Source organism: Rhinatrema bivittatum, chromosome 9, assembly GCF_901001135.1.
Source record: "Rhinatrema bivittatum chromosome 9, aRhiBiv1.1, whole genome shotgun sequence".
NCBI classification, from domain to species: domain Eukaryota; kingdom Metazoa; phylum Chordata; class Amphibia; order Gymnophiona; family Rhinatrematidae; genus Rhinatrema; species Rhinatrema bivittatum.
Window position 1 is genome coordinate 213514827 of NC_042623.1, and position 23203 is coordinate 213538029.

The following is a 23203-nucleotide window of genomic DNA, read 5'->3' on the forward strand; positions in this document are numbered from 1 at the left end:
ATCCCCTCTGCCTTGGGGTGCTCAGTAACACAAAAAAAAGGAAAAAAAAAACCCCAAATCTTACTCAAAAGGGGAAACAGAGTAAGAGGCAGGAAGGGTGGAAAGAGCTTCCTCCTCTAGCAACTAAAACAGTTACCAAAAACATGGGCAAGAGGTACAGGGATGAGGCTTTCTGTCTCCTGACTTGTCCCATTCCCTGCTTAGTACGACCCCAGATTCCTAACCCAGGAGAATAATGAATGAGGAAAGCGGAAGACCTGCTACCCGTTGAAGATTAACCCAGGAAATCCACACTCTAAAATGGTGGCAGGGGCTTTATGAAGGCTTTGAACACACAATCTGCTTTTCCCACATGGGGAAGAAATACCCAAACCTCTCACTAACTAATCTCTCTGTACCTCCCTAGGAAAATGTTTCAGTCCTTTTTGGTAAGGAATCCTTGTGGTTCCTTACACAATGTTTGACTACAGCAATTAATAATGAAGGGCATATCTCATCACCATGGGTGGTAGCTGGAGGGAGCCTTTGTGGGCTTGGGGATTAGTTTTCCAGAGGGTTAACTGACTTAACTTTGCGAGTTAGCAGGTTAAAACTATAAAAAAAAAAAAATTGCTGCTGCTGACTAAATGTAACTCATCTGTATCCACAAGATGATCAGCTAGGCAGAAAAGGGGTGGATTTATGACAGCCAGGTACTGCTGAATTTTTTTATTTTTTTATTTTTAGAGCGAACAGGTATGTTTAGCTGCTCCACCCTGGTCACACACAGAGCAGCTAAACGTTTCTAGCTATCCTTGCCACTCAGGTGGAGTTTTTGAAAATGTAACCATTTCTGCCTAAGAAAAAAGCTTTCAAGTTTGAATCTCCAAGCGTTGCAATGCAGCCCGTGGCTGGATCCACGAGCCGCTTCTTCCCTCCATCCGCTGCCCTGCAGCCTGACTTCCCTCGCGGCCAGGAGGCCGCTATCTTCGCTGCTCCCGCGACCAGACTGGAGCTTCCGACACCGCGGACCCTCGCAGCCCAGCCGCCCTCTTGCCAGCATGGCAGGAGCCGTGCCGGGCATTTCCACCATGGCCTGGAGGTTGCTGAAGCCGGGACCTGATCGGCTGTGCCACCCCCAGACCTCTCCTATGCGGCTGTCGCTGCTGCCGATGGGGCTTGCCCTGAGGCCCTTCTCCGGCTTCCCTCCCTCTCCTGCACTGCAGCGGCAGCATGGCCGCTGTCCATGTTCCTGCCCCCTTCCTCCTAGGGGGGCGAGGCTGCGTCTCCTTTCCCTTTTTAAATGGACAGCGCAGGTGTGGCTCCTGAACTCCTTCCAAGCTCCTCCCAGGAAGTTTCCTCTTCTAGCCCTCTAAAGGGCTCCATTGACATTCAGTCTTTGCCTTGGAATCGGGTCGTACCACTGCTCCTGGTTCATTGTTCACTCCGGATCCCATGTCCTGGTTGACTGCTTCCTGGGACTTCCGTTCCGTCCGGCGTCCGCTTCCATGGTGGCTGGGACCCAGGTCCGGAAGAACACTCACTCTGGTTGATCCCTCGCCAGGTTGCCACTCTGGTGGCTACTAATCCAAGTGAACCTCTGTTCCAGCGTCCTTCTGTTCATGTCCTTGTGTCTTCAGTCTTCCATGTCTCAGGTTCCCTCGTCTCACCTTCCAAGGTAGTACCCCTGGACTGTCTTCTCGGTACTGACCTTTTGCCTGTTCCTTGACCATCCTTGCCTGCCCGGACCTATGCCTGTGACCTGACTATGCTGATTGCCTTCTGGAACCCGACCTTGCCTTGGCTAACTACTCTGGACTGATCTCTTGTTGCCGACCCTGGCTTTCCACATGGACTCCTCTTGCTGGTCTCCCATGACCTCCGGCCTTCTTCCCAGGACAATGACCGCGCATCCTTGTGGTGGTGGGCCTATCCTGAACTGTCTCATCTGAGATCCTACGAGGCCCACCTGAGACCATCTCCTCCTGTACTCCGCCTCCTGGTGGCAGGCACCCTCTGGGTCCGACCGGAGGGCCGGACCAATCCTGCCCCAGGCCAAGGGTCCACTTCATGCGCAACACCAAGTAGTTGTCAAAGTATAACACTGTGTGTTGCTGGGGTACTAGTGAACCACTTGATGCATTATGGATGTTTGGTGTTATTGTTTCAGTGTGTTGTGTTAAAACTTCATTTCTCATCACACCAAAATATCACCACATCAGATGAAAATATTTGCTAAACAGCATGGGTCTGCTATACCAAGAGCTTTCTTCATAGGTAGACTGGGAAAACACATGTTTGTATTTGTGGAGAGTTGTTCTATGGATCGCCTACATCCTTTAATTGTCTGTTTATAGTGCCACCCTCCTCATTGCATTCTCTGTGATAGACCAATTTCTCGATGACTTCCCTTTGCCTTGCTCCTCCATTTTGGTTGTCATATCCTTCTGCTACATTTAACAGTTTTACACTGTGAGTTCGTCCTTCAGTCCAGAAGCTGCAAAGCAGATGATAAGCCACAGCTAAAGACTCATTGGTGTGTCTCCAGCGCGCTTGCTGTGGTGCACTATCAAATCTGTACTTTATACTGAAAACCAGAACAGTTTGTGGCCCTCAGGAGCCAGTATTTAGAACCCTTGATCTAGATATGCTCCAGCAACATTAATTTAGTTCACTTTATTGAAAAAAAGAAAACAGTATACAGCTGATGCTGCCATTCATATCTGTTCGATGAATGCCTTCCACTAAACGAGGGGTTACAGTTTGTGGAAGTGTCTACCAATCTCACTTTCAGACACAGTAGTTTAATGTGGCAGCCAGTGCCACTATTCTGCTTCTAAATGATTGAGAAGTAACTGGATCATCACAGGGTTAATTAAAAAATATATCTGCAAAATACACTAAACTCTTTACTCTGCACCCTCTTTGCATATGAAAATCACACTCTCTCTCAGCAGGAGAACATAAGAAATTGCCATGCTGGGTCAGACCAAGGGTCCATCAAGCCCAGCATCCTGTCTCCAACAGAGGCCAAAACCAGGCCACAAGAAACTGGCAATTACCCAAACACCAAGAAGATCCCAGGCTACTGATGCAATTAATAGTGGTTATTCCCTAAGTAAAATTGATTAATAGCCATTGTAAAATAAAGTAGTTGCTGTTAATGTTTAAAACTTTATTTGATGCATATATAATTACCCATCTGTAATTTTTCAATATTTCTGAATTTGTAAAACTGTATTCCCTTCTGCTTCAAAAAACAGATATTGAAAACAAAGAAATTGATGTATTATTCTTCAGTTTAGCTAGCTCTAAGGCAGGCTTTTTAATCAATGTGTGCACCACAGGTGTCTTTAAATGGCCTTAGTCAAGAGCCTTCCTTAATTGACAATTGAGGCCAAAGGTTTTAACAGACTGGCCTCCATTGTCTTCAATAAATTGGATGGTTCATCCTGTGAGCCAAATCCTCAGTAACAACCTCAAAGAAAGACAAAAGCTATTAGATTCAACAGCAAAATAATATAATTTAGGTCTTTATAAATAACAGAGATTTTATCCCCAAAAAAGCAAACAAATTGCAGTCTGAAGCACTACTAGTAGATAAAATACAATGAACTACAGATGGCGTCAGGAATTTGGTAGCCACCTGAAAGAGACTCTTATTGCACCTTTCCATATGTAGGCCTTCTGAAGATAGCTTATTGCACCCACCCATGAAATGAGACTGTTCCATTTGGTTCTCCATTTTCAATTTTAGTACCTTCTTTCTCCTTCATTTCTGTTTTTTGCTCTTTAAAAACCCTTCTCAATTACTGTGTTTTGCCCCTCCAGTTTTACACTGCATGTCATCAAGGTGTATTTTATTAACAAAAATAATCTGCCCCACAGTTGGAAAGCAGTGACCCCCTTATCAGAGATTTTATGCCAAAAAAGCAAACAAATTGTAGTCTGAAACACTACTAGTAGATAAAATACAATGAACCTCAGATGGCGTCAGGAATTTGGTAGCTACCTGAAAGAGACTCTTATTGCACCTTTCCATATGTAGGCCTTCTGAAGACAGCTTATTGCACCCATCCATAAAATAGGTAAAACCACAGATTCTGTAGCACAGAACTGAAATTCTATGCTTCCTATGAACCATCTTGTATATAGTCTGCTGTCCATGTGCCCACCTAATGGGGATGCTGTAATCCACTATCATAGCCATGAGTTCTTTGATGTTGGCATCATAGAGACTGAGACGGTTCCATTTGGTTCACCATTTTCTTTATTTTAAATTTTAGTACCTTCTTTCTCCTTCATTTCTGTTTTTTGCTCTTTACAAACCCTTCTCAATTACTGTGTTTTGCCCCTCCAGTTTTACACTGCATGTCATCAAGGTGTATTTTATTAACAAAAATAACCTGCCCCACAGTCGGAAAGCAGTGACCCCCCTTATCAGTAAATCTACTACCCTGCCAGTAACTTCCTGCTGAGAATTTCACTCAGCCCATCAGGAGGCTGCCCTCCCTCTTGGTGACTGACAATAGAAAATGGTTGGAGAAAGGTCAAGTCACAGCATGGAACTGAATGTAGAATACTTCCCAACTGGCTCTGGATTCTGGAGGACAATGAAATATGAAATTGCATAGATCAATTCATCAGTGAGACAAAAACAGAAAGGGAAAAAGGGAAAGAAAATATGAGAACAAGGCAAACTAGAGTTAGTGATTGAAGTGTTTAGATTCTTCTTTTGTCTTATGCTTATTTTATTTGCTTCATGCATGTGATATGTCATATCAAGAGATTAATTTAGGAAGTGTAGTCAGCTCCCAGCACTCGAAGGCTAGAAATGTCTCTTATGAATATTGTTGTGGAGATCTTGAAAAAAGACACACCTGCATACAGAGCTAGCTCCTGAGCAGGATAGAAAGGAAACGGGCGCAAGATGAAATGTGTGGTTACCCAAATCCCTCCTGTTAAATCCTCAGGTTTAAACCTTTGAGCAGAATAGAGAGGAAGGGGAAGTAGAATCTGCAGCCCTGGGGTAAAAGGCACCTGGCAACAGTTCAGGATCACAGAGGCCTGCTCATCCTTGCATCCACCACCTCCTCTAGGGAGGCCAGACCAGAGGGAAAGGAGAGCAGTGTTGTAGTAAAATAGAATCTTCTGGAGGTATTCTGCAGTTTGGAAGAGAGACCCAGTAGAGCAATAATGCCAGGTTAGTAGCAGTGTTGAAAAGAGGCTTTTGCGCAGCAGAGATGGATGCATAGCGAGTCACTGTCCTATGCTAGATGTGTATTCATTTAGAGACCAGAAGCAGCAGCAGTAGAAAATAAGAGAGTGGATATCTTCCTGAAAATCTTAGGTCCCTATAAAGCAGAAGTAGACTGGAAGTCTCTATAAAGTATTGTCAAGATGAGAACTGTTCAAAGAATTTTGCCTAATATACTGGTAATGACTTTCGGTTTCTGCTTAGTTGAGGTTTTTCCTCTTAATTTCCAAACATGTATCTGCTGTATCTCTTAATTTAATTTTAATTTAAAAATGAAAGGAGAAAACAAGACAATGCATCATTCTTACTAAAAAAGGGAATAACACAATTCTTCAGGAAGGGGGAGAAGCAAATAAGCATCTAGGCCCAGAGGTGAGGGCAGTAGTCTGCTATGTAGAATCTTCCGAGGAGGGACATGTTGGAGGTATTCCATTATCATTTCAGTTTGGGAATGCTTGCTTGAAGAGGAAAGCTTTTAGGGCTTTTTTTTAAAGAAAGTTCTTTTTTGGAGATATCTTATTTCTTAGGGTAGGCTGTTCCTTAGGAGTGGTCCTGCGGAGAAGAATGCTCATTCTCTGTTTTCCTCAAGGTGGATGAGCTATGGAGGTGGGGCATCTAGTAGCATTAGGCTAGAAGATTTGAGTGGTCGGGAGGGGATGTGGATTTTTTATTGTTGAGGAGAACCATGCAAGCAGGAATGTAATTTTAGGTGTTCACATTCAGTGCAGATCATATTTAATTTCTGGAGTCGGGCATATGCACCTTGAGCATTGTACCAGTTCTGATCACCCCCATCTCAAGAAAAACACAGTGGAACTAGAAAAGATGCAGAAGAGGCCGTCAAAAAAGAATAAAGGGGATGGAAGGACTCCTATGATGAGAGGCTACACAGCCTTAGGGCTCTTCAGCTTGGAAAAGAAACGGCTGAGAGGGGATATAAGTTTATAAAACCATGAGTGGGGTGGAACAGGTAAATAAAGGATAATTATTTATCCTTGCAAATAATAGTGAAACCAACAACCAGTTTCATGACAAATCAGAGAAAGTAGTTTTTCACTCAGCACACACTGTGGAATCTATTGCCAGAGGATGTGATCAAAACGACTAGCATAGCAGGATTTAAGAGTTTTGGACAGGCTCCTGGAGGAAATGTCCATAACATATTATTAGGCAGGTAGACTAAAGAAAGCTGTTGCTATCCCTGGGACTGAGTAACAGGAGTTAGATCTACTTTATGGGATCTTTCAGGTACTTGTGACTTGGATTGGCCACCGTCGGAGATGGGATGGACTTTTCTCTGATCCTGTGTGACAATTCTTATGTTCTTATGATCTGTCTCTCCCCCCCCCCCCCCCCCCCCCCCCCCCCTCATTAAGTTGCCATCCTACATCTTAAACAATGAAGCTCTCTTTGGAGCTACCACAATGCTGCATTTAAAGCTGCCGTCAGGAGTGGAGCTGATACCACTCTTGCTTCAGTGTCTGCAGTCATTGCCTTCACAGCAGTTCCAGCCTCATCTGTCCTAAGAATGGGAAGCCAATAAAATAAACCTAGGTCTCTTATAGAAGTTATCAACAATAAAAGAACACTTGTGCCTGCCTACTATGCTGTCACAAATCTTACTCAAACTGTGGTCTTCCTCCTTCTCCTTTAACACTAAGATCCTTTCTGAGCCAATAATCAAAAGATCTAGGTTCCTAATGTGATGCATAGATCTCCGTAAATAAAAATTTCCTTCTGCTCAGCCCCTAAATTTGGGCACTTAAAATATGGGTGTGTGTTAGGGGTAAGGTCAAGGAAGTAAGTTAGGTGCCTAGCACTGATTTTTGGCACTAAGCACCTAACATAGGTACCTAAGTGTAGGTGAATAAATAGGCCTAAATTTAGCATCCTAAAATTAGACATATTTTCAGCCAAAAACTTAGGTCATGACTGAAAATTTGACTAATTTTAGGCATCTAGGGAATATCGAGAGGCGAAGTAGTTTTAGCTTGCAGCTGAAAATGATTGGGAATTATTGATTGCTGGGAAATATTTGGACTTAAAAGTTTGGGGAGAAGTGAAATTGTGGGGTAAAATAACTTCTAGTGTACCTTGATTAAAAGCTAGGAAAGGTAGATAATTTCTTTGAGGGTGTGTGTGTGTGTGTGCCTTGCTTTGAAAGAAGAAACGGGGAGGCAGTTAATCTCTCTTACAGGGATGCAGTAAAAAATGCGGGAGAGCGGGCGCTCCATGTTGAGTGCCCACTCTCCCGACGTGCACCCAGGCACCTCTCCTGGGCATGCAATTCTGATTTAAATGAGGTGGTGCGCTTATAAGGAGGCGCTAGGGACAATAGCGCGTCCCTAGCGCCTCCTTTTTAGTGGTAGAGGCGGCTGTCAGTGGGTTCGACAACTGACGCTCTATTTTACTGGCATCGGTTTTTCAATGTGCTGACAGCCATGGGTTAGGAAAACGGACACCGGTAAAATTGAGCATCCGTTTTGCTAACTGCTGACCAGCAGGCAGACTTTCTTAAACATTTTTTTTTTAAAGTTTTGGTTCCTCTGACTTAATATCGCTAAGATATTAAATCGGAGGGTGTACAGAAAAGCAGTATTTTCTGCTTTTCTATACACTTTGGGGTAGATTTTAAAAGAAGCGCGATCAGCCTACTTTTGCTTGCGCATCAGACTCAAGCAAAAGTACGCTGGATTTTAGTAGATACGCGCGGAGCCGCGCGTATCCACTAAAATCCTGGATCGGCGCGCGCAAGGCTATCGATTTTGTATAGCCTGCGCGCGCCGAGCCGCGCTGCCTCCCCCCGTTCCCTCCAAGGCCGCTCCGAAATCGGAGCGGCCTCGGAGGGAACTTTCCTTTGCCCTCCCCTCACCTTACCCTCCCTTCCCCTACCTAACCCACCCACCCGGCCCTGTCTACACCCCCCCCTTACCTTTGTCGGGGGATTTACGCCTCCCGGAGGGAGACGTAAATCCCCGCGCGCCAGCGGGCCTGCTGCGCGCCGGGCCGCGACCTGGGGGCGGGTACGGAGGGCGCGGCCACGCCCCCGGGCCGTAGCCACGCCCCGTACCCGCCCCCAAACCGCTGCCGACACGCCCCCGCAACGCCGCGCGCTCCGGCCCCGCCCCCCCGACACGCCCCCCTCCGAGAACCCCGGGACGTACGCGAGTCCCGGGGCTCTGCGCGCGCCGGGAGGCCTATGTAAAATAGGCTTCCCGGCGCGCAGGGCCCTGCTCGCGTAAATCCGCCCGGTTTTGGGCGGATTTACGCGAGCAGGGCTCTGAAAATCCGCCCCTTTACTGGGTTGCTTAGAAATTAAGGCCTGCCATTGGGTAGGCATTAATTTCTGAGTGTAAAATATGTGACTTGGCTGCACATTTTCCTTCAGTATCCCAGGGACTAATTAATAGCCTCATCAACATGCATTTGCATGTGATCAGCGCTATTAGTTTTCAGGGGCGTTGGCCTCGCATTTTTGATGCACTTAAACCCCTTACTGTGTAAGGGGTAATAGACTAGCATTGAAAACGCGCAGCCAATTGCAGGTTAAACGGTGCGCTCAGACGAGTGCGCCTTACTGTATCAGCCTGTTAGTGTCTTTCTTTCCCTCTCACTCACCCCTAAGTTCTTTCTTTGATTTATAAAGTCTTATCCCATATAAGAGGAAAAAAGACATTTTCTTAAAAAAAAAAAAAATCAATCAGGGATTTATCTAGACCAAGGGTATGATCTAGTCCTTTTCAATTAGTTTAATTGACCCCTTGCAGGTCATTGCCAAATTAACATTAAATATTTCACAAAAATTTAAAGGACTCTGATTTACACATTTGCTGCCATAGCAACCTAAATTAACTAGGAATTCAACAATATTAAGATGCTGACTGTATTCCAGCAGCAAGAGGGGGGCCTTCCAGTCTTTTGCACTGTGTGCCACATGTTTGATTATCTGCCATTGGTGAGAGGTTGTATGTGTGCGCCCAGTGCAAAGAGCTCCTGCTCTCAGAATGAGTCCAATAACTGGAGGCTTTGAATGGCAGATCTTGAGGAGCTGAGGCTGACAGAGAGGTGTATAGTGGAGACCTTTAGGGATATAATCCATGTTTCTGTATTACTAATTTATTGTTTTATGTTAATTTATAGTTTGTAATTTTGTTAACTTATTGGTTGATTCTTGATCTCCCATTTCTGTTATTGTTTAATTCTGTCCTATCTTCCGACTTCCATGTTATTACTCTCCCTGTTTTAATGTAACTTCTCATTTCTACTTATACGTTAATTGGTTTCCCCATGTTTTAATGTAAACCGGTACGATAAGACCTGGTCTTGAGTGTCGGTATAGTAAAAGAAGTTAAATAAAATAAATAAATAAATATAGTAGCTAAGTCCCAACTCCAGTCTGCCAGCCCCTGTGCTGCTTTGGCAGAGCAAGGTCACTTGGTTGCAGAGCATTACCCTGGTGTAGCAGGAAGTAATCCTGTAGCAAGGACCTGCTCTCCAGGTGATGTATTATTCTCTCATGCTGAAGATGAGTCTCCGGGGGCTAGCACCCAAAAGGGAAAGGTTAGGACAGCCATCGTATTCAATTATTAGAAAAGTAGATAGCTGGGTGGCTGGTGGACCCGAGGATCACTTGTTAACTTGCCTGTCTGGTGCAAAGATGGCAGACATCACACATCAAATAGATGTGATTTTAGATCATACTGGGGTGGATCTGTCTGTCATGGTACATGTGAGCATCAATGATATAGGAAGGTGTAGGAGGGAGGTTCTAGAAGCCAAATTTAGGCTCTTAGGTAGAAAGTTGAAACCCAGAACCTCTAGGGTAGCATTCTCTGAAATACTCCGTTTCATGTGCAGGGCTGCGAGGCAGGCAGAGCTCCGGAGTCTCAAAGTGTGGATGAGACGATGGTGTAGGGAAGAAGAAGAAGCCTATTTCAAAAGGATGAACTTTGCCGGCATCTACCTTCAAAAAGGAGATAGAACAGCTTTTAAACTAGATCATGGGGGAAAGCCAACAGTTGCCGAGTAGTGTCTGCGCTACCATCCCGCTACGAAAAATCTCAAGGCAGATGCCCTCTCTCATTCCTTTGTCCCAGAAGACGTGGAAGAGCTCCCTCGCCATATATATACCCAGCTCGGGTCATCCTCTCCGCGACCATCACCATTCCTTTGGGGAAGACGGTCGTCCCTCACCGGCTCTGGAACACAGTCCTGCAATGTGCCCATGATGCCCGCACCGCACCACGGACCATCCCAGGAGAGCTCGTACCCTGGCTTCTCTACAACGCTTCTACTGGTGGCCCACGATCAGACGCGACGTCGGTGATTATGTGGATTCTTGCCTGATTTGCACCCAGCAAAAACCTCTCACAGGCCGACCCTGGGGCCTACTACAACCCCTTCCAGTGCCCACAGTCGCACATTGCCACGGATTTTGTGGTAGACCTTCCACCCTCTAATGGCAAAAGTCATCTGGATGATAGGGGACCGGTTCTCCAAAATGGCACACTTTGTCGCTTTGTCCGCTCTTCCCTCCGCTCCGCAGTTGGCACAGCTTTTTGTCCAACACATCTTTCGCCTCCATGGCCTCCCCCAGCATATAGTCTCAGACCGTGGGACGCAATTTATGGCCAAGTTTTGGAGGGCCCTTTGTAAAAAAATTCAATATTTCGCTAGACTTCACCACAGCCTATCACCCACAAGCAAATGGACAAGCAGAGAGGACCCATTGAACCCTTAAACAGTTCGCAGTTACGTCAATGCACAACAGAACAATTGGGCATCCCTCCTGCCTTGGGCAGAATTTGTGTTAAATTCTCATGTCTCCTCAGCGACCAAGACGTCTCCTTTCCACCTTGTATATGGTCGACAGCCTCTTCCTCCGCTGCCAATATCATTGTCAGTATCATCTCCAGCGGCTCAGCTAAAAGCCCAAGAGCTACAGACTCCTTGAAAGATACCCAATGGCTCCTACAAGAGGCCAGTCACAGAGCCAAGAAGATGATGGATGCCCACCGAAGACCGGTGCCTCAGTTCAGGCCAGGTTAAAAGGTTTGGCTCAGCACTCAAAATATCTGCCTTAAACTCCCATCCATGCACCTTGCTCCACGATATATTGGGCCATTCCCAATCCTTCGACGCTTGGAACCTGTCACCTACCAGCTTCGCCTGCTCCCATCACTGCGGATCCATAACTCCTTTCACATCTCGCTCCTGAAACCCTTGGTGCTCTTCTGGCCCACCAGGAAACAACCTGAACCACGGCCAATAGCCTCTGACAACAATGCCACCTACCAAGTTCATGACGTACTGGATATAAGGAAGCGAGGCTGTAGATGGGAATATCTTCTCACTTGGGAGGGTTTTGGCCCAGAGGAAAATTCCTGGGAACTCGCCACCAAAATCCTGGATAAAAGTCTGCTTCTACAATTCCACGCTTCTCATCCCAAGAAGCCAAAACCCCCTGGAGGGGGGCCACTATTATACTCACAGCCCGGGCCGGGCCCTTCTCTGGCGCCATTCCCCGAGGCCGGAGGGCCTCTGTCGCTGCTAGTGCTGGTGCAGGCCTGCCGGTGTGCAGGACGCCCCCGGCAGACTCCAGGCCTTAGGCGAGCGCACATACCTTCGGCAAAGATTTAAAGGGCCCGCAGCAGGAAGATGCCGTCGGCCCTTCCCACTGACGTCAGGGCTCTGCTCTTTAAAAACTCTCTGCTGACGTCCCTTTGGCGACTTGGCAACAAGTCTCCTCTGGCTGTGCTTCTGGTGCCGTGCTTGTTCCTGCATTCCTGTCTTCCAAGTTCCTGTTCCTGTCTCCCGAATTCCTGTTCCTGTCTTCCTTGTGCCTGCTCCTGCCTCCCAGTCCTGTTCCAGCTCCTACTCATTCTCCCTCGGACAGATCTTCCTGGCTTTGACTTCGGACCGGACTTCACGCCTCTTGCTTGCCGCCTGCCCTGGACTTGGATCGGACTTCACGCCTCTTGCTCGCTGCCAGCCCAGCAATAATTGTCGGAGCTTCATCACAGGGGCCCATCTAAGTCCAGCTGGCCCCCGTAACCCAAGGGCTCAACCTGCGGGGAACGGGGTTGGTAGTGGTGACGTGTCAGCTGATCGGCCCCTGTCGTCCATCAGCCTCGCCTCCTGACATTGGGAACCTGTGGTTGGTCTTCCTCCCAGGTGGTGACAATCCCAACTCAGGCCAAGGGTCCACAACCCACATCATGGTTCTAACAGGCCCTTTTAAAATCAGGACTTAATTTAGGAATTATTAGGAATGGAATGTAGAATACAGTGAATGTCATAATGCCTCTGTATTGTTCCATTGTGAAGCCCACCTATAGTGACTGTGGGCAGTTCTAGTTGCTGCATCTAGAAAAAGATATACTTGCATTGGAAAAGTAACAGAGAAGGGTGACCAAAATGAAAAAAAGGGATGGAACATCTCCCCTACAAGGAAAGGCTAATGAGGTTACATAAGAACATGCCATACTGGGTCAGACCAAGGGTCCATCAAGCCCAGCATCTTGTTTCCAACAGTGGCCAATCCAGGCCATAAGAACCTGGCAAGGCTCTTATTTGTTTTATTACCGAGTCACATTATTTATTTGTTGTTTTTATTGGTTTTATTTGATTTCAGTTTTGCTATGTGCTGTTTTATTTTTATAATCATTTAATATATTTTATTTATTTTTATTTATTTATTTATTTTTTTTATATACCGACATTCAAACATGGATATCACATCGGTTTACATGAGAACTTGAGTGATAATGTGACAACGGTCAAATTATCTTTACATTGTAACATTGTGAAACTTACATTTAAGTGAAAAGTTTAACAGTTATAACATTTTAACAAAACATTGACTGACAAACGCTATTTAGTTTCTTGGCATTAATATTGTGGTTATGTATGTAAAGATATTCATTGCCTAGGCCTTTTGTGTTAGACGATCCAGAAATTCAAATAAATGTAAATGTTCAGCTTGGAGAAAAGATGGCTGAGGGAAGGGATATGATAAAAGGTCTATAAAATCATAAGTGGAGTAGAATGAGTAAATGTAAAGTGGTATTTACTCTTTCAAAAAATACATTAGGGGAGACACTATGAAGTTAAGTAGCACATTCAAAACAAATTAGAGAACATTTTTTCATTGTATGTACAGTTAAGCTCTGGAATTCATTGCCAGAGGATGTGGTTAAGGCAGTTAGTGTAGCTGGGTTTAAAAAAGGTTTGGACAAGTTCCATAAGCTGTTATTAACCAAGTAGCCTTAGGGAATAGCCACTACTTATCACTTTATTATAGCAGCATGGGATCTATTTATTTGCTTATTAGTTATTTTATTTGATTTTTAATTTGATTTTGTTCCTAAACCTGCTTTTTTTTTTATCTATGTTGTGTTTTGTAATTACGAATGTTATATTGTAAATTGCAATGACCTTTGAAGTGGAGGTCAATAAATAAATATTTACTGTTTTGAATCTTGCCAGTACTTGTGATCTGGATTGGCCACTGTTGGAAACCAGATACGGGGCTTATTGGACCCTTTGGTCTAATCCAGTATGGCAACTTCTTATGCTTTTATGTTGTTAGATCAGGCGCTCAGCTTTCTCTGAAAATTGACCTCTTTGTGTTTGGCCCTGCCTGCGTGTATTCTGTTACTATTTTGCCTCCTATAATCTCGGCTGGATGTCTGTTCCAGGTGCCTGCTAGCCTCTCTGTGAAAGTATTTTCTCTAATTCCTTTGAGCTTGCTTCCCTTCAGTTTCATCTGATTATCCCTTATCCTTGCACTTTTTCATCCCATTGAAAATCTACCTTCTGGTACATTATTGAAGCTTGCTGGATACTTGAATGGTTTGCATCATAACTCTCTTTTTTATTTTTTCTTCTTCTAGAGAGTTCATCTTTAGATCCTTCAGCCTCTCTGTCTGGCTTACTCATGCACCATTTTGGTGACTCTTCGTTGAATTGTCTCTACCTTGTCAATATCTTTTTTGTAGATGTTGTTTCCAGAACTGAAGTTTTCAAGGTGGGATCCAACTAGAGTGATATTACTTCGCTCTTTCTGCTAGTGATACTTCTCTCTATGCACCCTTGTTGCTATTAGCTTTCCTTTGTTTCACCGATTTGACCACCTTGAGGCAGTGGTGATTTTGTGCCAGGTCAGTGACCCGGAACCTTTTTTGGCCATCTGTAGAGTGGAGTAAGTAGAGTGATGACAGTGGGAAAAAAGCTGGCTGCGGAGTGTGTCATCCAAGCTGTTTGTGTAAGTATTACCTGTACCTATCCTCCACTTCTGGACCTGACGAAAGAATCTGGATGATCACAGCCCCACAGACCTGCACCAGTGCTGCAGTGGTGAAGAACCTTAACTATCCCTGGCAACCTTAACTACTGCTGTCTGAAAGAAGGAAGAGGAGCATGTGCGATTGCACATGCTCCTCTTCCCCCCAGGAACCTTCACCCCCCCAGGAACCTTCACTCCCACTGTCTGGAGGAGGGGGGGGGGAGAGAAGAGTATAGGAGGGGCAGCAGCAGCAGCAAGGTGAGAGTTGAGAAGATGTGGGGAAAGGCTGTGGCGTGCATGAGCTTGGGGGTCCTAGGGGAGAGACTCGGTGATGGAGACAGGATGGTGGGGGGTGGGGGGTGGGGGGAGATACAGAAAGACTGGTAGGGATTGGCTGAGGGAGGCGGGTAGAGAAAGAGATTGCTTGGGGTGGGGGGAGGTTAATGCTGTAGTGGATTTGAATGGGACAGGTCTGCACCACTGTGCTACGTGGGAAGATAAGTTGGGGTGGAAGTGGCGAGAAGGTCAACGCAGACTCCACCTGACCTCGGTACGTGTTTACAAAATTACCTGTGCCTTGAGATGATGACCTCCAGCCCTCTTTATTGTTTGAAGATTTGCTAGTTTTTCACCTCTCCAAAAAGTATTTTGCCGTTGTATTTTTATATCCCAAATGCATGATTTGGCTTTTTCTTTTTGAATTAAAGTGTAACTTTCCATATTTTTTACCATTTTTCAAATTTTTTTGTTATATTGCAGTTTATCTAGTCCTTCTGGAAAGGCTACTCTGTTGCCAGTCTTCATCTCATCTGCAAACAGGCACATTTTCCCTTCTAGTCTGCACAAAATCACTTATAAAGTCATTGAAGAGGATTGGGCCTAGCACTGATCTTTGTGGTGCTCCGCTGGTCACTTTCCCTTGCTAGAGTGGACTCCATTGACTTCCATCCTCTGAGTCTTGTTGCAAAATCATTTTCTCATGCAGTTTTATAATTTTCCGTCCAACGACCCAGACTGCCTTCCTTTTGTGCACCAGTCTTCTATGTGGAGTAACATTATAGAGACAGATACTCCTAAGAACATAAGACTTGCCATACTGTCAGACCAAAGGTCCATCAAGCCCAGTATCCTGTTGCCAAGACAGGTCACAAGAACCTGGCAGGATCCCAAAGGGGTAGAAAGATTCTAAGCTGCTTATCCCAAGAATTTCTTCCGCTCTGCCTTAATAATGGTTTATGGACTTTTCCTCCAGGAGCTTGCCCAAGTCTTTTTTAAATGCAGCTATACTAATAGCTTTCACAACATCCTCTGTCAATGAATTCCATAGCTTAATTATGCGTTGAGTAAAAAAATATTTTCTCTTATTAGTTTTAAATGTATTACCTAGTAACTTCATTGTGTGTCTCCTGATCTTTGTACTTTTCGAAAGAGTAAACAACTGATTGTTTACTCATTCTACTCCACTCATTATTATTTTATAGATCTCTTTCAAATCAGCCATCAGACCACAGCCATCTCTTCTCAGGGCTGAAAAGCCCTAATCTGTTTAGCCTTTGTTCATTGGGGAATTGTTCCATCCCCCTTTATCACCTTGGTCACCCTTCTCTGTACCTTTTCTAATTCTGCTATATCTTTCTTGACATGTGGTGAGCAGAACTGCATATTTATTTATTATTTATAATACTCAAGATGAGGTCGTACCATGGAGCGATACAGAGGCATTATGATATTCTATGTTTTATTCTCTATTCCTTCCCTAATAATCCCCAGCATTCTATTTGCTTTCTTGGCTGCTGCTGCACATTGAGCAGAAGATTTCAACATATTTTCAACAATGATACCTAGATCCTATTCCTGAGTGGTGACTCCTAATGTGGAACCTTGCATTATGTAGCTATAATTTGGGTTTCTCTTCCCTAAGGGCATCACTTTGCACTTGTCTACATTAAATTTCATTTTCCATTTACATACCCAGTCTCCCAGTTTTGCAACGTCCTCTTGCAATTTCTCACAATCCTCTTGTGATTTAACAACTTTGAATAATTTGTGTCATCAGCAAATTTTGATCACCTCACTTGTTGTTCCCATTTCCAGGTCATTCATAAATATATTAAAAGCAGTGGTCCCAGAACAGATCCCTGGGACACTCCATTATTCACCTTTTTTCATTGGGAAAATTTGCCATTTAGCCCTACTCTGTGTTTTCTACTTTTTAACCAGCCACAATAGGACACTGCCCCCTATCCCAACCCTCCAGTCTATGGTTCCCTCCAGTCTTCAGGTACCATAGACTGGAGGATTGCCAGTGTAACACCAATTTTTAAAAAGGGATATAGGGGTAATCCGTTGTAGAAACTATCATAAAGAACAACATTGCTGAACATACAGAGAAGCTTAGTTAAATGGGACAAAACCAAGATGGATTTAGCCATGGGAACTCTTGTCTCACAAATTTGCTGCATTTTTTTTGAGGGCATAAATAAATGTGGATAAAGGAGAGATAGGTGCCTAAGTTCAGGAATTAAGTGGCTAGATCTTCCAACATGGGAATTTTGCTTCTCGACTTTCTAAATTTAGGGGCCTAAAATTGGGCAGGGCTAGGTTGAGGAAAGTAAGTTAGGTACTCAGAGGTCCATATTCAGCCAATGTGCAGCTCGGCAAGTTAAGCTGGATAAAGTTAGTGACGCCGCTGAATATGTCTGGCTATCCTAAAGTTAGCCAGTATCTTTGGCTAACTTTAGGACAAGTCTATGGGCGATCATTCTTAGCTAGTTAACTCTGTTCCTCCCAGTTATGCCCCTGATTTATCCAGCCAAATGTTAGCCAGATAGAAAGTTATCCAGCTAGAATTTAGCCAGATAAGTGCCCAACTAGCAGTCCTAAGTTTAGGAATTGCAGTCTTATGATCCTAAAATGAGGCCCCCATTTTCAGACCACAACTTAGTCCCCTAAATTGCCTACACTTGTAACTTCAGTAAACAAAAGTGAGGTGCCTATGTCAGGCACGCACCCTTTTTTGCAATATTAGCTTGAGGCATTACTGAAATCCAGACAGGACATATCTACTGCAGCCCTCTTGTTCATGATAGATGTATGATTCACTAGCTTGACCCACCAATCTTATGTAGTGAATTGGCTCTGCCCCATCATGAAGGAGACCAGGTTTCCAGTTCTGGACTTCCCCATTGGATCAGCAGTCTTAGGGGTACTAGGGAGGCAGGAGAAGGAGAGCACTTCAGCTGTTGCACAAGGGTGTAACACCTATAGGTGGGATACAGGGTTTATGCATACTGGATTTCTAAGGAAGCATGACAGTAAAGCCAATCAAGGGCTCTATAGCAAATTAATCTTGCTTGTGAAAATCCTGGAAACATCTCTTTTCATTATTCAAAAGTTTTCTCTTAATGAGTAAGAGGTGGGAAAGCCACAGCATCAACACAGAAGAGACATCAAACTATATTGCTTCAATGTCATAGTAATGAAGGCAGAAAAGGACCAAATGGTCCATCCAGTCTGCCAGCAAGCTTCTTATGCTAGTATCTCCTGTGCCATGCAGGATACCCCATGTTTCTGTTAAGGGTAACAACTGCCACTCTGTGCAGGTTACCCCCATAAAAAAATGTACTGCTAGCAACATTTTAACTGGATGATGCACCTTCTTGAAAATTCAGGCAGTGCTGCTTGATGTGCTTTAGTTATGGACTTGACCATAGAAGCAGTCTTGTGTTTTTTTTCCCTTATGTCTGTACATCAGTACCCCAGACTGTAAAAGTCAGGGCTCGTGTTGCTTTTCTCTGAATCCAATTCCTCTTTATTTTCCACCCACACCCCCCCCCCCCCCCCCAAACAAAGTGGAGAGTGATGTTACAGTTGTATCTAAAGCATAAAGGCTTATTGGTTAAGGGTAGTAATCCCACACCTTCTGTTAAGGGTAGTAACTGCTGCTCCCTGCAGGTTAACCACATGCTTATTAGTTCTCTGGCCCATAAAAGACGGGCCGTCATTGGTTGCCTTCTGAATCCAATTCCCCTTTGCCCCCTGCCATTGAAGCAGAGAGCAATGTTGGAGTTGCATCAAAAGTATCAAAGCTTTTTGGTTAAGGGTCGTAACTGCCGTACCAGCAAGTTACTCCCAAGCACCCTTTTCTTCGTTTCCATTCTCTAGCCTTTAGGGATCCACAGCGTCTAACTCATGCCCTTTTGAGTTTTTGACTGTTATAAACATTGTGGATCCTTAAAGGCTAATATAGAGAACATGTACCAAATGTTTCTACTAATACAGTATAGGTACCGATATGGCATCTGTTTTCAATTTATAAGCTACTTAACCGTAGTGCTGGTGGTCTAGGTCATAGTGACATTTGGATCCTTTTCATGTTTTGTTGTAAGAAGTTTATTCTACATGCAAACAGTGCTTATGCTAATTCTGATATTATCCTTTAAATTGAGGATACTGATCTTTGAATCCAGCAGCACATGTTTTCCCTAAATATAGCTGAGCTTATGAGCTGCAAATGCAATACAAATGGTACCTGAAGTATCCCTAAAGGAATGAAGGATACCTTTATTTCTTGGGTGCTTTTTTTTAGCGCAGCCCTGTGCTTTGTGTGATAGTAAGCTATATCTATAAAATAACAAAAGCTGAATGTATTTTTGCAGGGAATATTTGGCTACCAGAGCTTTGCAGATTTATGAGATGGATAAGGCATTTGAAAGAGTTTAGTTTAGCAAAGCTGGATACAAGTAATCAGTCACACAATGTTCAGTGACTCCTGCTTAACAGGTTTTGACATGAATAATCCTAACAGCATGAGTAAATAGAGCCCAACGTATTTGCACAATTCAAAGTCTCCTTCTCTTTTGCTAAAGTTTCAATTATATGGGTGAGCAGGACTAGAATGCACGCTTTCAAAACAGAACCTACAGAAAAAGCCAGATTTTCTGTTTAATATTTTGTGAAAATATAAAATCAAGTTTCTAACTTCTAAAATCCACACAAAATGCATTTCCAAAAGAGAAGACAATTCACTAATTCAGTGCTTATCAAGGCTGTCACTTTCAACCAAAGGGGAGAGTTCAGTAAAAAGGTATTCAAACATACCAGGGTCGAGAAACCTGGTTTACATGTTTGCTGTTTTATAAAACTCCGAAGAAAAGTTAAAGAAGGGAGAGAACAGTATAATATAACAGTATAGGAAGATGTCTGATGTATTAGCTCTCATATGTCTTTTATTATGACTTTTATCTGGAAACAGATAAAGCCCAGCATTCAATAATTGATAGCAACATTTGCATTCTGATATTCATTTAGCAACTTCTCAAAGAATAAAAATAAAGATCTTTACCTGAAATGCTGTTCAATCCATTTGGCTTTGTAATATATCCAGATTAAAAGCTCCTATGTATCATGTCTAAAAGTAATTTCCAGTAGAGCATTTTTCCACAAATTTTAATAAATAAGTTTACATTTTTTTCCCTATTTTCCAACTAGCAAAATGTAATTCTAGTTTTTTTTTTTTTGCTAGCAAAAATCCTAATAACTAGTGCACTTTGAAAAGGTAATGTGCCACCCTTTCAGCATGATTGCCTTTTGAAATACCTGTTGGGAGAGTCTCTAAACTGTTCCAACCAGGAAAAACCACATCCCTCATTTAGTGAGAATGACTCACTGGCAAATCTAAGAGAGCTCTGCAAATGGGTTCCAGTCTAATTTACCACTGGCTGGGCAATTAGACAGTGATTCAGAAAAGAGCAGGTTGTTAGTGCATAGGTTGTGGGGTGACGTGCTGATCTTTCATTAGCGTACCTTTTGAAAAAAATCAATTTTTCAACTCAAGCTTTGTGCTTTGGCTTCATTCTTTGTAGTGTTTTTTTCATGACTAAGTGGAAAAATTTTAACCTGCAGAAGTGACAAATTTCTTGCCTGCTTTATTTTTATTTCTCAAATAAGTGCAGAAAATTACAAGATGTAACAAAGTACTGTATTCAAACCTATGTTCTTATTGATTAATATCTATCTTTATATATTTTTTAAATATATAGAAAACTCTCTGCTGCAGGTTTGGGGAGGGGGGATGGTATGTACTTCTAGACATTGCCTATTTGGTTAATTCGTGGCAGGCTTTCAGCCCTGGCTTGCCACTTCCTTCTGCAGTTCACAGCGCCTGGTTTCCCATCCAAGTGCTAGTCACGCTCAGCTCTGATGGGTTCACGCAAGGTGGTGTGAAACTGGAGGCTGCAGCCTTAGTGGTTTCCAAAGTTGATTTTTGTTGTTCATTTGTTCCCCTAGCATTTACCCTCCTGGTGGTTTCTGCCAGCCCCATCCTCACCAGGAGAGCTGCCTGGGTGGTGCCAGTGACCAATGGCTGCAGGACTGGAGGGAGCGCCGCCTTCGAGCTGCTTCTTCAGTAACATTGGCTGACTGGCAGGGTTTGACCCACCAGTACTGGCAGCTGTCTTTCCTTCCCGAGTCTGAGTATGCTGCTTCTGTGTCAGTAAAGTACTTAGGGCATTCTTTGTCCCATGCAATACTGCAAATGCAACTGAAATTAATATATTTATCAAGCTTTGGAACCAACATTGAAATGTCACTGCATATTTATGGAGGTTGGTACAAATCATCCTTCAGTCCTTGTTTACCACTGACTTGTTGAATACCATAGTGCTGCCGCCTTTTAGACAAATCTAACGTTGCAGCAAGTAGGAGGGCAGCCCTTATTGTAGTGAGGGATCTTAACCACTAGGAAAGTCTATCCAGAAGTGGGTCCCATTTTAGAAGAAACATTTGCTTAGATAGTATACTTGGGAAGCCTCTGGCTTCCTCTTCCTCCTGCGCCTCACTGCTTATGTACATAATCACAAGTTATGTACACCGCCTTACCAAATGTGAGGATTTCAGTCTTGATGCACCATGTTGTACCATTCTAACCTACTTTTTCAGGTTTCTTGGCTACAAATCAGGAACTCCACCTTTGCACTAAAGAAACAGTTCCCTAGCTGTACTAGTATAAGAAGGCACAGTATATATTTCTCATGAATTTAGAAAGTCTAAATTGTTGGTAGACAAATGGCTGCCAGTTGTGATTTTCTGGCTGATCCGTTTTTATGGTTTTATAGATAATGGCTTCTTTTTTGGATATTATTTTATGTATTATTTATAATTGATACTTGTTTTGCATGGTTCTTGTTTGTTTACTGAGCTTTGTTTTATTACTGTAACCTGCTTAGGATAACTGATGGTTAAGATAAATGGAATATGTGTGTAGAAATAAATATCCCCTGATTACCACATATTAAAGTATTTTCTACACTCTAGGCCTCTTCTGAAATAGGAGAGAAGCTATCTAAGATGGGGTTTTTTGTAGCATTCATCTCGAGTGAAGCACCTGATGAAGGGTTGGATTACTGGGCTAACTGGTATTTATTAGCTGTAGTAGATCAGATAATGATAGCCTGAATAGCATACATTGTTAAACCTTCTATATGAAAATGACGTATTATACTGCATCAGGCCTTTTGTTGCTTTCGCTCAGTGTATGTCTACTGCTTTATCTTGGTGGTAGTTCTCATTTCTCTGGCAATTCCAGTGACCTTCCTTATTCATTCCTAGCTGTTGTAGGGGGTTTCTCGGCAGGATGGATACCTCCTCTATTGCCAGAATAGGGGCACAGTTGCCCTTATCGTCTTGGTCTGAATGCATTGTTTCCCTCTTCATGCTGTTAGATTTATCTTCGGGATTTGATACAGTCTATCATGACTTTCTCAATTAAAACAAATCTGGATAGGTGATATTTCTTTAAGGTGGTTTCTTCTTTTCTTCATCAATGGACTTAAAGGATTATGTTGCCTCATCAACTAAAGACAGAGGTTCCTCAAGGCGCTTCTCTTTAATATTTACATTGCTCTTATTTGTCAGATCCCAGCAAATATGGAAGTAGGCTGTTGTTTATATGCTGATGACGTTCAATTTTTTCTGCCAGTCAGTGCTTCGTGCTTGGCTGCCCTTGATAAAATTTGAATCTGTTTATCTACTGTGAATGAGTGGCTAGCCAAGCACAAACTATTGCTAAATTTGGGAAAAAGTGAAATTTTATATCTGGCAAGATTTCCTCCTTCTTCTAGACCTGATCATCTTGAAGTTGAGGGGATGCGTATACCCATAGTGAATCAGACACGCAATTTGGAGGTAATTATGGACTCAACTTTTTCGAGGTGGTGAAGAGCACTTAAGTTAAGCTACATATGCCAAGACTATTAAAACTCTTTCATGATTTATCAAATTTATGAAACATAATGCATGCACTTGTTTTATCCCAACTGGATTATTGTAACATTTTGTACCTTGGCTTGCCAAGGTACAAAATTTCTATCCATGCCCTTCACGTGGTACAGAATTATGCTGTTCACATAGACACTAGCACTTCTTTACAAGAACACATTACGCACAAACATTTAGATTTACATTGACTTCCCATAAAATGTCGAATTATGTTTAAAACCATTTTACTTGTTTCTAAGGGTATTAATGGGTTGGTTTCTTCCACTTTTAATGTTATTTTAAAACTAAATCAACCAATACGCTGCCTGAGGTCTGCTTTACAGGGCTTACTAACTGTCCCCTCGTTTAAGCAAATTAGACTGGAAAAATCAAGGGAATGTCTGTTTTATGTTCAAGGCCTTCTC

The 23203-nt window shown here is 43.3% G+C and overlaps 2 protein-coding genes across 2 annotated transcripts in view; one reads left to right on the forward strand and one right to left on the reverse strand.

Moving 5' to 3' along the window:
• The window catches only part of GPR87 (G protein-coupled receptor 87), a 36230-nt gene extending 16046 nt beyond the window's left edge, over positions 1 to 20184 (reverse strand). The window contains exon 1 of the mRNA XM_029616042.1: positions 19867 to 20184. The gene's annotated coding sequence lies outside the window, so the exon portion shown is untranslated. The remainder of the gene's footprint in view (positions 1 to 19866) is intronic.
• MED12L (mediator complex subunit 12L) overlaps positions 1 to 23203 on the forward strand; it is a 764678-nt gene that overhangs the window by 369583 nt on the left and 371892 nt on the right. The gene's annotated exons all lie outside the window — the stretch shown is intronic.